The sequence below is a fragment of the Colius striatus genome, chromosome 4 (genome assembly GCF_028858725.1).
Source record: "Colius striatus isolate bColStr4 chromosome 4, bColStr4.1.hap1, whole genome shotgun sequence".
Taxonomy (NCBI): domain Eukaryota; kingdom Metazoa; phylum Chordata; class Aves; order Coliiformes; family Coliidae; genus Colius; species Colius striatus.
Window position 1 is genome coordinate 78,622,876 of NC_084762.1, and position 18,426 is coordinate 78,641,301.

Here is an 18,426-nt window from a genome sequence, read left to right on the forward strand (position 1 = left end):
CCATTGGCCTTCTTGGCCACCTGGGCACATGGCTGGCTCATATTCAGCTGCTGTCAACCAACACTGCCAGGTCCCTCTCTGCCTGGCAGCTTTCCAACCACTCCTCCCCAGGCCTGTAGCACTGCTGGGAGTTGTTGTGGACCAAGTGCAGGACCCAGCACTTGGCCTTATTAAAACTCATGGCATTGGCCTTGGCCCAGCCATCCAGCCTATCTTGATCTCTCTGTAAAGCTTCCCTGCCCTCAAGCAGATTGACACTTCCACCCAGCTTGGTGTCATCTACAAACTTACTAAGGGTGAACTTTATCCCCTAATTCAGATCATTACTAAAGATGTTAAACACGAGTGGCCCAGGTACTGAGCCTTGAGGGACACCACTTGTGACCAGGCATCAACTGGATTTAACTCCATTGACCACGACTCTTTGGACTCAACCATCTAACCAGTTTTTCACCCAGGAAATTGTATGTCCATCCAAGCCAAGAACAGGCAATTTCTCTAAGAGAATGCTGTGGGAAACAGTGAAAAATGTCTTACTCTCCTGGGAACAAGCAATCAGTCATCTTAAAGAAATTACTTCTCAGGACTGAAGTTTGTATATTTACATGTGCATAATCCCACATAGTGCTGCTTGCCATATTCTTCCTTCAAAGGAACAGTGGTGGATGCTGAGTCATGCTGCAGCCCAGCCCTGCTCTCCTGGCATTTGATTTCACACCTGGGAACACATAAACAGCTGGGAACACTAGTAGAGTGGCAAGAAGCATCAGCTCTTAGAACATGGTGGTTTACCACAGGAACATCTGAGCTACTGGTTATGTCATAAAACCTGTCTGAATTTTGTCTGACACAGAGATTGTGAAGTTTCTCTGGGCAAAAGCTTTATTGGACTGTTTTCAAACACGTTGGCAGCTGAGAGACGTAGATGTTCTTTTGAAAATTTATTTTCCTACTTCTGGGAACATGGGAAAATAAAGTTGTTCTTATATTCATAACAAATCTTTCAGTTTACACATGTAGTGAAAAAATCATGTAGAATAATTTACTTGAATTTGCTCTCATTCTCTGGGGAAGGAGGGAATGACCCCAGCATCCTCTTTTTATATGTCTAAGGTAAGTTTTGTCTTTAGCTTTCGCACTATTGCAGGATACTCGAGTCATTTTTAAGGACCAACTTCCAACAGGAAGTGATGTACAGTAGCTGAACACAGAAGGCATGGCATTTCTGTTTGAAAATAGAAAAATAAATATCCTGATATAAAATGGCTGATAATCAACATCCACTGTAAATTCTAGACAAAACCAAGCAATTGCAGAGATTTAAAAGAAAGATATTTTGTATGGCTACAAGTCATTTAGCTCTATCATGTGAATGTGCCTTTTTTTTGCAAATTAAATTTAAAGTGAACTTTGTGACAATTATTTATTAGCAATATTGTTTGGTTGAACAGTTTACTTATTCTATGGACTATCTCCCGATTGCCAGAGAAAAGTACAGGAGAGAAACAATAACCCATTGATTCATTACATCCAGTTCTTGAATTAATTAAAAATATAGCTCCAAGCACTCTGCAATATGTGCATCTATTCTTGAGGTCACAAAGGCAGGAATCATGATATCATGATTGGGAAAAAAATATTGCAGTCCCCCCGTCAAATGTAAATAAAAAAAGATTATTTTGAATAACGGTGAAAGTTGAATATTTAGCAACAAATAATTGAAGTTTCCTCAAACTCTATACATTACCAACTTAAACTCTCTCATTTGGAGTATTAAGGGTCAAGTCCTGCAAGGCTATAGCCTTCTTACCTAATGGAAACCAAAATCCTGATTCAAGTGGTTAGAGACACAAAAGCCAAAATATTGGTGACAAAATCCCTCACGTTGTCCATAGAAGAAACATGAGATCTAGTCATCATTCTTGAGCACTATGCTTTGGTGAATTCAGTCTTTCTGTCCTCATTAGAAAGGCTTTTCTTCATAGATCTCTATGTAGCTCAGTTCTTTTTAACTCAGGTGGAACAAAGAGGGAAGTGATGCCACTGCCATGAATGGTCAGAGCATTGGGAAGTGTGTCCTTGTTTTAAATCGTTCTACTCTATGATATGGAATGAGACAGAAATCCAACTCTTATCTTTTTGAGCAGATGTATTCACAAGAGGCCATGAATGAGTACTCTGATTTCTTCTGCTCATTGAGACACACCAACCAAATTCCCCATCAACCTGGATGACACTCTAAACAACCTTCTCTTTTGTTTCCTCTATGTAGAAAAAGATGTAGCAAGGAAATAGTATTTACATGGTAGCACCATTCTACTTCCATAAAGGTAGAAAATTTTTCCAATTAAACCTGATTCTCCTGACAATTTTTTCATAAAATAGCCTTAGGTAAAATAGTCCACAGGAAAGAAACTTTACTGGATATAATGCTGCAGTAGAAGGGAAGAACATCAACTTTTTCTCTTGAGTTTCTACAGTGCTCTAATCAATTTCTATTAACATTTTGAAAAATACCTGCAAATCAAAGCCACTGGTGAAAATGGCCTGGAAGAGGTGTAATCTATGCATCAATGAACAAAGAGGAAAAAGGTACAGAGAATGCACCGAATCTCCATTTTACAAGTTTCTGTAAAAAACCTGGCATTATTGCTTTTCTAGAACTATAACACATCTGCTTTCAGTCAAAAGAAGGATGAAACCCGCTCTTCAACTATACAGGCTAACAGTTAATTATGTGTGTGAAATATCTAGCTTTTGATATCAATTTTAAATTGGGAAAAAAATGAGATTATGAACTTGAATTGCTATTCTTGTTTGAGTTTGCCCTCAAAACCCCATCTTAATTATATTAGGTGTCTCGTTAAAAAAGAATGTGGCAAAGGCAATGATGTTTCTGAGAAATTAACTAGTCCCAAAAGTAAGCAATCTCAATATGGCAGCATTTGTATCCGAGTCCTTGCTATATTTTTCACGAAGGAACACACTCAGTTCCATGCATACTCTCAGCATTCATCCATTTTAGCTTAATTTTTTTGACCATACAGGAGTAGTAGTAGTCAATAGTTAACGATGTGACAGAATGCAAGCAGCCCAGTCTTCCAGCATTCAAGATCACCTTCCTAGTTCTTGTTCTGGAGAGAACAAATAGTAAGAAAGGAAGTAGAGAGGAGAACAATACAGTTATTTTTTACATTGACCAATACTGAGATTTATAGCATAGCCAACCTAGCTTATATGATACAGAATCCTCAGATGAAACAAAATGCAGTAAATGGAACAAAAGAAACAAAAGGGTACATTCCTCTAGAAACTGGTGAAAAACAATGCAAAAACATATTTAAATTTAAACTGCAGGCAATAAAATCTCACTGTGATGGTGTGAATATATGACAGATCTGATCGAGCCTAGATTTTGCATTAAAAAATCCTTTAAAATCTTACCTCTTTTCTCTGAATCAGAGAGTCAAAATTTCAACTGCTTTCTCTGGCACTACTAAATAGATTATATATCCATATAACTACATGTATTTTCAGTAATTAAGTCAAATCCTAATTGAATATTTCAATAGCAAGAGTAGCATATTGGACTTCAGTCTACCTAAAACCTTGCAGCCTCTAGGAACATGGCAGCTTCTTTACATTCAGTCTATTTATTAATTCATTCCCAGTAGCTAAGAGTTGGGTTCTGAGTGATAGATATAGCAGAGAAAAAGGCAGGGATTAGCCACCTGAGAGATGAAATAGTAGAGGTAAATAAGGAGCAATGTAGCCATTGAAAGGGAGAGGCACAGAGAGACAGGCTGGAATTAAGAATTGCAATCATTTCTTATTTAAGAAGGTGGTTTAAAAATAAAATATCTCCTGTATTTTTGTAGTGTACTTTTCTCCCCACCTATTATTTATTTTCGCAAACAGCTTCTGGTTTCACATTCTATACGTGGGTATGAAGCAGAGGGTTGGTTTCTGTGCTCCATTCCAGCACTGTCCTGATAATACCAAAATTCATGGTTAACTAATTAGAAAATTATTTTAAGAGACCAAACAATTTCTTCCCAATTGTACATGATGATTTTAATTAGGAAACAAAAAGTCAGACCACACAAATAAACAGCAGTGAGGCAAGAGGCTAAGTATGGTTTACGAGCGGCATCCCATGGAATCGCAGCAGCGAGGTACATCAGCTGTGCCATGCTAAATAGCCTTGTTACATCCACATGCTGTACTTCCCAGATGAAGTATAGGATATATTCACCCTATACTTAGACAGTAACTTGTCATAATTTTATACAGGGAAACATTTATCACAACTCGGCTCTGATTAATTGGTCTGCTAGGACCAAGTCAGTAATAGTCAGGGACTATTTTCAAAAAGAGCTGCAAAATATAGATAGGAATCCATGTCCTGGAGACAAGGGCATGCCTAGTACTGAGTCTCAAGCACTGTGCTACATAGCTATAACTAGCCTCATAGCTCAGACATCTTCATGTCACACCACAATTGCACTAGAGGCATTCCACCTTCCCTTCAGAAATTTCCTAAAGCACATTTATACAACCTACTCTGGCACAAATGCCCAAAGAGGTGTGTAAAACTCACTTTAGTGAAGCTGTGGACATTGTCAGGTTGCAGTTCCCTGCGGAAAGCAGGCATAGCCACACTGTTAGAGAGAAACACATATAGCAGGAAGCCAGAATATATGTTTCAGGCTTCTAGTCACTTTGAAGATCTCAAAATGCCTGATCACTAAGCTGTAAAAACAAAGATAATTAATGAGGTTATGACTATCTTTGATTTCTTCTAATACTAATCATCATACAGATACCGTTTATACTGTATTGAATCCAAAACTGATGTTTATTTGCAGTCAATTCTTCAGCTACTTCTGTGAACATAGTGCAGTTTAGGACCTGTGACACCCTGGCAATACTTCTTCCAAGCATGGTGCTGTATCCTGTGGAAAACCAGTGCTTAAATATGAGCACCAGAGCCTGGACTGTGTCCTCGGGAACATATGTGCTCAGGCACTGGGTGGCTGGAGCACCAGTAGCCTGAGAGCTTAATTTCCAACAGTAAATAGAACAGAAAATATTCTGAAGTATAATATTTTAAAATTAACATTTTCTTCTCTGTATACACCAGCTACTCTACATCTCACACACATTAATTAAACCAGAGTATTCAAATAACCCAGTGTTTCTAATAGTGTGTAACTCAAAGATGGTCTCTTAATTCACTTTGATCATCATAAACCCATCAGCACTCTAGTAGGCATTTAACTACTGTATGCCAATAAAAATGTTATTTAAACTGTTAACTGCACATTTAAAAGAGCAATTAATCCCCAAGATCAACACCTTCAAAACTACTGCCAGGGGGCATAGATAAATATTAACCTTAGCTCTTAGGGAGTGTCGAGCTCATGACCTGGGAAGTGATTACTTTTGCCAGTTTAGGGTTTAATCCCCTGCTCTGACATTGAAATATTGTATAATTCTTAGGGGGAAAAAAAAGTAAGAAATATTACTCTGGTTTTAGCATCTGTGATGTCATCTTCTAATTCAGAAGGTGGAGATGAAGTATTTTCTGACTGCAACTTTCTCTGCATGTTTCCCATGCAATAATTAAACCCCATGCCTTGGATCAGGTGAGGATCATCTTGGTACAATGGTGAAGACTGGGAGAGACTCGACCTGTGAAAATGTACATTCTTCTTTTTAAAAGGACCAGAGTCCCTTTCCTGTTTGGAGACTGTGCTCAGCTGACGTCCACTCTAACAGTTATCAACTGTGTGTGCCCAGGTTGGTCCCAGAACAAGAGTCAAGTCTGCTGTAAGTGCTGGAACAGGAGAGCAGGAGGCAAAGAAAAAAAAAAACCCAGAAAACAAGAGACTAGCTAGGTCTGTATCCAAGTATTACTGCTAGTAAAGTACTTTACATATCTTCTACAAAAGATTTTAAATGCATATGTTTATATAGTGTCACATTTCAGCTGGTGATTTGCAGTCATTTATAAAACACTGTTATTGTAATTTATAAAAAGTTCCATCTGGCCAATGGTAGTTTTTACATAGAAAAACATTATTATACAACAAGTGGCAAAATGAGGACAACTTTATCAAAATTTTAAGTACAGCCTTGAAGATGTAATCCAGATCCAAGAAAGCCAAGCTCTAGGGAGTTTTGTTGCATGATATAATCTTGTTCCTTCAATTCTGAAGTGTGTAAAAGAAATATCCTCAGATTTTTCATGTCCCCTAGCTGCACACAGATCCATGTTTGAATTGCCATGAACTCATGTTCCCTTCATTACCTGTCCCACATGACATTATTTAAGTGTCTGGGACCGTACCATGCCACTGGAAACACTGGATGTTTGTGCAGTGACACAAGTGCTTGTAACTATTCATGTCAGAACCAGGAACTGTAAAAAAATGAAAGTACCATGACAAGATCAAACACAGTGCTGAGGCTTTCGTATTGACCTTTCAGGCATGAAGTGCAAAGTGCAGCGACATCTGATGTGGCTCTGCTTTCTCCACCCTTAGTCTGTTTTTGCAAGTTCTTTATTGCTCATATGGTGTTTTAAAAGAAATGTTTTAATAAATATGGAATCATCACTTTAAATACTACCATAGGCAGTAAGCAAGCATAAACTCACAGTTCCTAAAATACACACAAAGGGAGTGCAAAGCAAGGCTGTGCATCTGGAGGTACTGTCTGTTGTAGGAAGCAGGGAGAGTACTAGACCTTGTCCAGTACAAAGGAAGTAGGCAGAAAGGTCTACAGTGACTGGGGAAGTTGTAATGTCATTAATATGTTGCCATCATATTGTTGCTCTGCTTTTTTGAAATAAATTGCACATATGATTTATGTTTTATTAGGGCCTGTCAATATGTAAGGTATGAGCATTAGGGGGTAACAAGTGCCACTTATTCCACTATGTTATGTGCATGAGAGAAAAATGTCGTATTAACATTCCCCGATTTCACCAGTGCTAGATCAAAGAAAGAAGGATGAATCAAAATTTCCGTAGCAGTCGCTACCAACAATTTCTGTTTAGAAAACTGCTTCCTGCTGCGGTGTTTTCACACTACCTATAACAGGGGAGCTGCTTTTTTTTTTTTTTCCCAAAGGCAAAGGAAAATTGAAGACTTGAATGGGAACATGAGCAAATGTTATACAGAGCAGAAGTGTTATTAAATGCTCTAAAGCAAGGCAGTCACTGTATTAATGAAATGTGAAGGAAATGGAACATCAGCATTATTGCTATTTTCCATTGAGATTAACCCATTCTCTCTCCTTCCAGCAAACTTTGAATGCTTAAGCCTCTTCTCTTCAGTCTTTCCCAATGTATATTTTTACTGTATCACTCACCCTCCATTCAACCAGAATTAGGTCCTACAAAGTATATCATTGTTAAAAGCACAGGACCTCAGAAGACAAGAGGAATCTAAAACCTGAAGAAGTACAGTAATATGTTCTTAGCTGGTTTGTGTCATGGAGACAAGGTGGTGAGTTTGCAATGTGCTAATGGAAACCAGATCTTTACTTTGAGAAGTCTCTGCTTTCAAGACTTTTCATATGCTCACTCTACTAGAGGATTTGTTTTGGGAATCTGAAAATGTTATGTATTAGATGAGAATGCAATAGAAACAAAGACAGGCAGCAGCACTAGAAGAGTAGGGAAAGGTGGTTTCATTGCTCTGTTTGAACTGTGTCACACTTGCAGAAGTGTTACCTGTTTGATTATCCAAATTCTTGCTGGTGCATGAGAGAGTAACAAACAGCAACTATCACGGTAATAACAAAATAGGCAGTGAATTATTCAGACAGGACATCTCCTCTGCCTACCCACCTTCATTGATCTTGACAGAGTCTAGATCAGTCCTGACAACGTAATTTCTTAATATTCAGTATTGTACATCGTATCCCAAATAAACCCTTAGAGAATCCAGATAAAGGGAAAGCAACTCATCTAACAAAAATAGATTACCTCAGTATCAAGACTGGTTGGTATGACTTGAGTTTGGTTGGTAAAAGTATACCAAATGATACCAAACAGTATCATCAGCCACTGAAAATTATGTAATCATCTCTTCTTATTCTCCTGGACTTCTCCTTAGCATTAGACACTGATGACCATGCATTACTGATGTTTCACTTGAGAAGCAGCAGAAGTCCTTAACTTCTGAACAGCTACCTAACATAACGCAAGCTGGTTTTGAGGAGAATGCTTCCCATTGGAAAAGGTAGTAAATAGCATCTCAGCTGCCAGGTCTATTCACTTATAAACTCTTAAAAAGAAATGGTTCTTCCTTTAATGTTTTTTATAATCTGTTTTTAATTACTAAATGATTGATCCATTCAGCTGTTACCATTATGACAAGACATCAAGCAGCATCAGTGTTGCATCAGAGATTACACAAACAAAGAATAGTTGGACCCAGTAGGAAGACAGATCAATATTGATGGCAAGAGTTCAGCTGTGCAGTGCATTCACTTTTGCTGACACCTAGAAATTTCAATTCAGACCATAGTCCACATAATTTACAGAAAGACAACCATATGGTATCCAGAAAGCTAGTGATCTGTTCTTAGTTGCTTTTCAGCCAAGCCATCGTGATGCAAGCTACTTGAGTATGACGTTTGAAGCTGTCTTTATTAAATGCTGTAGCATGCCTTGGCAATCCAGGCTGTTGAAAGCAATCTGGTCTCCCTTTGCACACTGAAAAAAAATCGGGACAAGCTCAAAGCCTTGGTCCACTTGACTAGCATGCTATGTGAACTTTACCCAAGATGTCTAATGGAACTTACAAATCTCATGGGTGGTACTTGTCTTCCTATGCACAGGAGCTCCAAAGAATAAAGTCTGTCACTTAAAGGACAGACACTAGCTGTTTGCTTGGATTTTAGTTCAGTCAAAGACTTTGTATGTAAAGTACCTTCATAAGTTCATTATTCCAGATGGAAGGCACACATCTTTGCAAAGTATTTAGGAAGGGAAAATGCATGCACGTGGGTCCTTTTTGGCTATGTTTTTTTGTGGAAAGCCCTGTAGAAACGATGTTATACTTGTCAAAGACAGGAGTATTATGTTTCCCCAGTCTAGACAACACTCTGATGGCATTATGATGAGCATCTCTTAAGAAAGGAGAAAGAAATAAATACGAGAAAGGAAACATAATCAGGCTGTAATTTTGCAAAAGGCTCAGTTTTAATCAACTAACACGTTTTCATACACATCATCTGCAGGTCAAATGAGCTGTATCACTTAAAAAATACTCCCTCAGGTGATTTTTAAAACAAAACAAAAAAGTGTTAGAAGTGAAACTGGAGGTCAGGAAGCTACCAGGAAGTTGGAGTGAGATACATATCTAAATCTCCCACTGGTGGGCATTTTTAAGTGGAGAAGTGAGTAAGTAGAAGCATGCCACCTGGGTACTATCAACACACCTTTGTGCAGATGGATCTCATTGCAAAGCAATTCTACCTAAGGTTAAATTACTCCCACTTTTCTTTTCTTTTTCTAAAAGGAAATAAGCTAATTGGAGTAAGAATATGGTGCTGATGTGTAGCTGAACCTAGGAAAAAAGCGTATGCACTGTCTGCAGTACATAAGTCCACCTTAATGCTTGTCTAAGCAATAAACATAGCAGATTTGAGATAAATTGATTATTATGGGAAAATAATTCTCTGAATCTATTTGCAAAAAGAAATTCAGTAATGGAACATTGTAGTTCATTGTTTAGCACTTCAGTTTCAACCTACTGCTCTACATTTAGGCATTGGTCTGACTGAACAAGAATGATTTTACTGTGATTGTAACAAAAGGGAAAGGATAGCCTATGACTGTGTTCAACAACTACACAAGTCCTGCCACTACTCTAAAAAGTCATTAGTTAGGTTGTAAAAAGGATGAATGTGGGTAAATTGTATTCAAGGAGATATGGAATTGAACAAGTAACTCCTACAACACTTTTCATGTTCGTGTGAAATTTAACTGATGCAGTGGAGATATATTTATATTTTGCTCTAAAAGAAATAACTCATAATTAAATCCACTTTAGCATATTTGCACCTGTAGGAGAGGCTACTTCAGAAACCATTAGTTGAGATTTTCAGTTCTCATGCACTTATCCATACAGGCCTTTTGAATATAAGACAAAGGAAGCCCCAGCCATTGCAGCAGAGCTAAGACCAAAATGTCAGAAGTAAGCTTCATCTCCACACTATCATCACTAGGATAATTGGTATCTTTTTATTACATACTTGAAATTAGTGTGTTTCAAATGCAGGAAAGTAAAGGTTTTTTCTGGCTACATTTTGTTCCAAAGTGGCTGGGGTGTTTTGTTTGTTTATTTTAGAGATTTTGGGAGGACAGTGACAAAACAGTTCTTTCGCGCTACCGCTGGTGGCTGTTGCTGCTGCTGTACTCCTGGAGACGATTTTTCTCTAACTGCAGTTGCTCAGACCCCCAGTCCGTTTCCCGGCGCGGCCGCGGAGGCGCAGGAGCCCCGACTGGCGCCGGGCCCCGAGGGGCCGGGGGCGAGCTCGGCTCTGCGGCGGGCGCTGCGCCGCGCGGCGCGCGGGCTGTGACCGCCCCCTGCTGGCCACCCGCCGCCCCGCTCCCGCCGCCCCGGCCAGGGCCGCTCCCGGGCCCAAAACGAGGGAAAGACGGAGGGAAACAAATAAAAACAAACGCATTCCCGCCTGAGCAAGGACTGAGCACGCACCTGCATACATGCACGGCGAAAAAGTGGAAAATTTACATCACCAGTGTAAAAAGAAAACAACCCACATTTTAGAACAAAAGGAATCAATTAAAATGATAGTGATAGTATTTTGAGGGGTTCCAATCTAATTAATAGTGTTTGTAGCCACTTCCTCTGTCTGTAAATGCAGCTGCTCTTGGGATGCAGTTGCAGCAGCGGAAGAGACAGTATGGAGCATGGGGCGAAGGGGGAGAGATGCCATCCTGCAGTGGCCCTTCCTTTAAAGACCTACAGTAAACTAACCCTGGGTTACATGAGGCCAATTTCTGAATATCAGCAAATATCACTGGTAGATCACTAGTAAAAATGTCTTTTAAAAAGTCCTTTTTATGTCTTGCAGAGAACATAAGAAATGGACTCTCTTCCTCGTCTGAATCCTTTCTCTAATTTCATGTCATTGTCGAATGATAGAGAACAACAAATTTTGAAAAGGTTTCAAAAAAGAGATAAAAAAGATTTATGTTCAGATTATCACTGGAATCTACAGGTTGACTTTCAGCTTATTGACATTTTTGACAATCTATATGTAACTATCACCTAAGAAATACCATTGATTGAGCTTTTCTGAAATTCTATGACAGAAAAGAGTCCCAACTTGGGATCAATTATTTTCATGCTAACTGCATGTTTCATTATCAAAAGTATTTCAGCTGCTGTTCTCTTTACAATGTTCAAAGCTGAAAATCACCTAAAACATCAATATAATCATTACACTAGAATGTGATTTCACCGTTAGAGGCTATCTTAACAGACATAATCTTCATAAATGATAATAAAATTCTCTTTCAGTTCAGGCAATGTACTAGCATTAACAAATGCTTTTATTTTTTAAATACCCTGTACAAATGATATATCAGCCTCACAGTAGGGGAGAAACTTTGAAATCATTTAAATCATTACCTTAATGAAAAATTTGCAATGGAACCAGGTTTTTACCTAAAAATACTTATGCTACATTTTCAGCAGCTCCCTGGCTACATGGTCTTGCAAGGTGCCCTATTACAGCCTTAGTAAAAGGATCTGGGCTTAGACCCAAGCTTCAATCCCTTATCAGACCATTTCAACTTCTTGTTGCAGTCAGTTGTAAACAATTGATACTATCACTGAAATGTGTAAGAACTTTGTTATAAATAATATTATCTGTCCTTGGAGAAATGTCATTTTCCCCTTTACACATAACCCTGACCTATATGTAATATTAAACTATATGTAGCGGCATTGGCATTTCAATGTACTCAAAACTCAAGAGTCCATATTACTGCAATGTGTGGCAAACAAACGCATGCAGTCATCTCCTTCCTAAAGAAAGAAAAATATCAAGCTCTGGTTCTGTATTGCTGTACGCCTACACAAGTCACAAGGAAAGAGATATGAGGTGCAGGATGTCTGACAACAAGAACAAATGGTCTAAATTAACCAGTTCCTCCAGAATGTCTTAAAGTGGTTGAAAAACAACAGAAAATTCTTAATGTCCTGCCAATTTTAGACTGGCAGCATCCATACACAGTTGTACAGGATTCTGCTGTACCTTCTTTATTCTTGAAGCTTGCATAAAGATGCAAAAATCTTTAAATGCAATGATTTACATTTCATATCAAATGAAAAATGCAACAAAAAAAGTCACTGAGAGCAAAGCAGGAATGGAGTGAACTACATTTACGTATTTCTGACCTAGTCACTTTGAAACTAACTGAAATGCTCAAGTAAACACTGGTGAAAGTACTAGTGTAAATTTGCACCAAGTACTCCACAAGCACAAGCAGAACTGGTAAAAAAGTTTATGACCCAAGGGTAAGATTATGAATCAATCTATGCCAGTATGTTTGTTATGCGAAGCATTCCAAGTACCAAAATAGCTGTTTTTTTTTAGTGTAAAGAACCAGGACCTACAACCCATGCAAAGTCCATTTATCATTTCTTCCACTGAATAAATGGCACTACTGAAGATACTTTCAGCCATTTTTTTTTCAACCAAAGATTATATCATACAGCCTGCCCCTCAATACCAGAAAGTATTAGTTTCTGTAAAAAAGAAGCTTTTCTGCTTTTGTGTATTTTTTACTGTTTATCTCTGCCCCATACATTCTTAATTTTAATCACAACCAATATTGTTAAAGAGCAACTGTAAATACTTTTATCCATTTTGCCTCTGAGAACATTTTTTAAGTTCTCTAATTACCTTCTCCTCCCTTATATGCTCTCTTGGTACTTCAGTAAAATCTAGAGACTTTCCCAGTAAGAAAGTAGACTAAAAGAACTGCCATCTTTGCCACAAAGTCAGATATAAGTGATTTCATAGTTCCAGTAGTAATTTACAGAAGTAACTAGACATAAATTTGTTAGTGTGGAGGACTGATAAAGAAGTTCAAAGTTCTACCAAGAGGACACACTTTAGGCTACAGCTCTCCTGACACTTAGCTGTGTGCATTTACTATAGCAATCAAGTCATCCTATACCAATTCAAAAAAAACAGATAAAGGAGATAATTATAATTTAAATAAGTGTTTACTTCTTGCAGCCTAAACAAGCATAATCCATCGTGCTGATAGACAGAAGTGTCTTCAAGTTGCTCCAGTGGAAGTTTAAATTGGATACTAAGAAAAATTTCTTCACTGAAAGGGTTGTCAAACACTAGGACAGGCTGCTCAAGGAAGTGATTGTCATGATCCCTGGAGGTATTTAAAAGATGTATAGATGTGACACTTTAGGGACATGGTTTAGTGGTGGACTTGGCGGTGTTAGGTTAATGGTTGGACTTAATCCTTTTAAGGATCTCTTCCAATCTAAACAGTTCTATGACTCTATGAACATATTTTGAAAGTTCAAGAAATAATGAAAAATATTTAAAAACATAAATCTGAACTATAGAAAGATGGAAAAGCAGGCAATGAAGTATCTATGTATTTTTTTTTCAGTTCTACAAAAATTTGATATGGTTTCTTTAATATTATTACATTTATGTTGTGTGAGATAGCTCTATTATATACAACAATGCAAGCATGAATTCACCTGGGGTTATGGTGTGTGCAAGATACAGCTGTTCCAACAAAAGAAATAGAGTTTTTAAAAGTGTATCTCCTTCTTATTAACTGTAAGGCTTTCAAAGCACCAATTTATAAATTCACTTCTTGCATTTCACATTAAATCTTCCTGCTTATGTATTTATGATGACCAGACTACATTAAATGTTGGCAACATGCTTAATGTACTAACAGACTTTTAAAATTGATTCTTTAATAGTGCTATATGAAAAATATTTCTAGGAAAACAAAATTATAAGTATTTAACCTCTCTATAAACTTGCCAATAAAATTTTAATAAGGAAAAAAGATGTTCACTCTTTGAAGATTTAAATTGTAAATTTCCATTTTTCATATGTATTTCTAACAGTTATGATGTTTACATGTAACATTCTGGCAGAAGACCACAGACTAATAGACTGTTTGAAATAACTGTTAATTTATAGAGTAGCCCTGAGAAACTACTTGACCAAAAAAATGTTCAGTGATAATTTCACTATTAATACTGCCCCTATGTTTAAACCAGGGGAATTTTGTAAAATGAATTATTTCATTGCTTAGGGAGAAGCTTTGATTATTTGCATGTAGTTGTAGTTGCTTTTTTTTTTGTTTGCTTGTTTCTCTGTTAAATTAAAAGTGAATGTCTGGAACAACAGAGAAATTTCTTTGTTTAGAAGGAAAGAAGGAAGTGACATTTGTATTTTTTAAAAACATCCAAAGGTGAATATCCAAATCTTCTTATCTAATTATATAATTTCAAAGATATTTTCTCTCAGAAGTTTTTTTATATATTTATATGTGTGTGTATGTATGTGTGGTTTACGTATGCATAAATATATATATATACACTTATGTATGCATATAAATAAAATAGAATAAACTTGGATGAGTGGACAGTGAGGTGGATCGAGAGCTGCCTGAATGACGGAGCCCAGAGGGTGGTGACTGATGGCACAGAGTCAAGTTGGAGGCCTGTGGCCAGTGGAATTCCACAGGATCAGTTCTGGGGCCAGTCTTGTTCAACATCTTCATCAACAATCTGGATGAGGGGACAGAGTGTACCCTCAGCAAGTTGGCCGATGACACCAAACTGGGAGGACTGGCTGATTCCCCAGAGGCTGTGCTGCCATTCAGCGAAATCTCGACCGACTTGAGAGTTGGGCAGAGAGGAACCTCATGAGGTTCAACAAGGACAAGTACAGAGTCCTGCATCTGGGAAGGAACAATCCCATGCACCAGTACAGGCTGGGGGTCGAACTGCTGAAGAGCAGCTCTGCAGAGAGAGACCTGGGAGTCCTGATTGATAATAAACTAAATATGAGCCAGCATTGTGCCCTCATGGCCAAGAAGGCCAATGGCATCCTGGGATGCATCAAGAAGAATGTGGCCAGCAGGTTGAGGGAGGTTCTTCTCCCCCTCTGCTCTGGTGAGGTCTCATCTGGTGTACTGTGTCCAGTTCTGGGCTCCTCAGCTCAAGAGGGACAGGGAAGTGCTGGAGAGAGTCCAGTGCAGGGCCACCAAGATGATCAAGGGTATAGAACATCTTTCATAATAGGAAAGGCTACGGGAACTGGGGCTGTTTAGTCTGGAGAAGAGGAGATTGAGGGGAGATCTTATTATCATTTATAAATATCTAAAGGGTGAGTGCCAGGAGGTTGGGACATTCCTTTTTTCTATTGTAGCTAGCAACAGGACAAGGGGTAATGGGATGAAGCTGGAACACAAAAAGTTCCACTTAAACATAAGAAAAAACTATTTCACCGTGAGAGTGAGGGAGCAGTGGAACGGGCTCATTTGAGATGTACCATGTATATGTTACTGGACAATCTTTAGATGGGGTCACAGAGGGGTTGTAACACATTTGAGATTTGATCTTCATTGAAGACTACCTTTTAAATGCACAAGAAAGCCATCTTCTGCCTCCAGAGTGAGGTTTTCAGTGAGGAGCTGCACGTCACAGAAGTCACAAGCAATAGACAAAGTGTTTGTAGCTATAGCTATATTATACATATAGAGAGGTAAATATATATGCAAAATACTGTTATGTAGCTTAGAATCATAGAATGGTAGGGATTGGAAGGGACCTCTGGAGACCATCTAGCCCAACCCCACTGCAGAAGCAGGTCCATCTAGATCAGGTTACACAGGAACATGTCCAGGTGGGTTTTGAATAACTCGAGAGGAGACTCCACATGCTCCCTGGGCAGCCTGTGCTAGAGCTCTGTCCCCCTAATAGTAAAATAATTTTCTCTTACATTTAAATATATTTTTTTGTTGTTCCAGATTCAACCCTTTTCCCCCTTATTTTAAAGAGTGGAATATAACACTTGGAAAGTATTAAAGAGATACTTTTCTAAGAGCTTTGAGTGACTGAATAGTTTGCGAGAGTCACAGTTTGCAAATACTGTATTCACAAATACTTTGTGAATTGAAAAAGAGGCTATAATTGTTAGCTAAGAAATCTGCTGCAAATTAGTGAGACATCCAGTGATTAAAAGTTCTTTGAGATCTACACATAAGTTTTCAGTATGAGTATTGTTCCTCTGAGTTTTAAAGCCTTTGTATATTTGTGATAGCCCTTTACCACAGAAATTTTTGCTTTACTAAACCTGGAGACAATCAGTTGAAAACTTTCAAGACCTGACACATAGTTTAGAAATACACCAGACGTCTGTCTAATATCTCACTAAAAACATTTTAGTGTGACACACTACTATGATCTTCTGACCATTCTACAATTGCATCGGCAATTATGACATTTCCCTTTTCTACCAGGGCCTCAGGAAAGTAAATAATCAGGAAGTGTTTTCTTCACTTGTAAAGGTTCCTTATTAGACAAAAACAATAAAGTGTCTAATAATCAAGTAGCAACATTTAGTATCAATAACATATATATTTTTTCCAAAACAAACTGTGCAGACAGCAGCAGAAAATTATCTGGGTGGCTTGACCCAGACAGTGGTGGTGATTAAACTCAGTCAGTGACTGGTCATCAGTGGTGTTCCCAGGGCTCAGCACTGGAGCTTGTTATATTTATTTTCATCAATAATCTGGATGAGGGAATCAAGTGCACCCTCAGTAAGTCTGCAGATGACACAAAGCGAGGTGGGTGCATAGATCTGTTTGAGAGCAGGAAAGCTCAGTTATGGGCTTAAGCCAATTGTATGAGATTCAACAAGGCCAAGTGCTGGATCTTGTTCTTGGGCCACAACAGCCCCATGTAACACTACAGGCTTGAGACAGAGTGACTGGAAAGCTGCCTGGTGGAAAAGGACCTGGGGATGTTAATCAACAGCAGGCTGAATATGAGCCAGCAGTGTGCCCACATGGCCAAAAGGGCCAATGGCATCCTGCCCTGTATCTGAAATAGTGTGACCAGCAGGACCAGGGAAGTGATTAGCCCCCTGTACTCAGCACTAGTGAGGTCACATCTCAAATATTGTGTCCAGTTTTGGGTCCCTCACTACGAGAAAGACATTGAGGGGCTGGTGAGTGTCCAGAGATGGGCAACAAAGGTGGTGAAGAGTTAAGAACACAGGTCTTAAGAGAAGTGGCTGAGGGAGCTGGGATGATTTACTCTGAAGAAGAGGATGCTAATAGCAGACACGATCACTCTCTACAGCTACCTGCAAGAAGACTGTAGTAAGGTGGAGATCGGTCTCTGCTCTCATGTAATGAATGATAGCACAAGAGGAAATGGTATTAAATTGCATCAAGGGAGGTTTAGATTGAAGATTGGGAAAAAGTTTTTCACTGAGAAGATTGTTAAACACTGGAATAGGCTGCCCAGTGGTGTGGTGGAGTCACCATTCCTGGAGATATTTTAAAAATGTTTAGATGAGGTGGTGAGGGACATGTTTTAGTACTGGGCTTGGCAATGTTAGATTAGTGCTTGGATTTGATGATCTTAAAGTTTTTTTCCAACTGAAACAGTTCTGTGATTCCATGATTCTGTGGTAGCAGCAACTTCCTCAAGAGATACTAGCTACACGCAGTTTCTCTCTCCACACCAAGAAGTGGCTATACTTTGCTTAAAGGCTTTTGGTCTTAAAACAAAGACAGGTCAAGATAAATTTGAAGTAAAAGAAACATAAATTTATTCTTTAATTTGTGGATAGGAAAGCAGTTTCCTTTCCTGTCCTTCTCAAATGAGATATTGCTCTAAGATTCTGGATGGCAGGACTCAGGAGATTTGTAACACTGACTAGATAATTTTGTGCATCAGTTCCAGGCAGGAATGAGGTTTTAAGGACTGTATCAGCATATAAAAAGAAGATTTACCACACCTTAGTGCCACAAGCAATTTGAAATCCAGTGTGGACTTAACACAATGAGGCTTTCATTATTCAAATACTGATAAACTAGGAAATATAATCATAAACAATACCTTCTGATTACATATTTACTTGTTTTAGATTATATGACAACACCACCACAATCAACCTACAGCATGATAAGTGTACATTACTCCTCTTTAAATGTATGCTTTTAAGTTCTCATTTCCTACTCACTTTAAGGAGGTAGCTTACCTTCAGAGAAAAAAAATACATCTTGAATCCATTTGCACAAGTGGAGAGCACCAAATATTTTGGAAATTGCTATTCCTCCACTCTCCTTACACACACAAATTC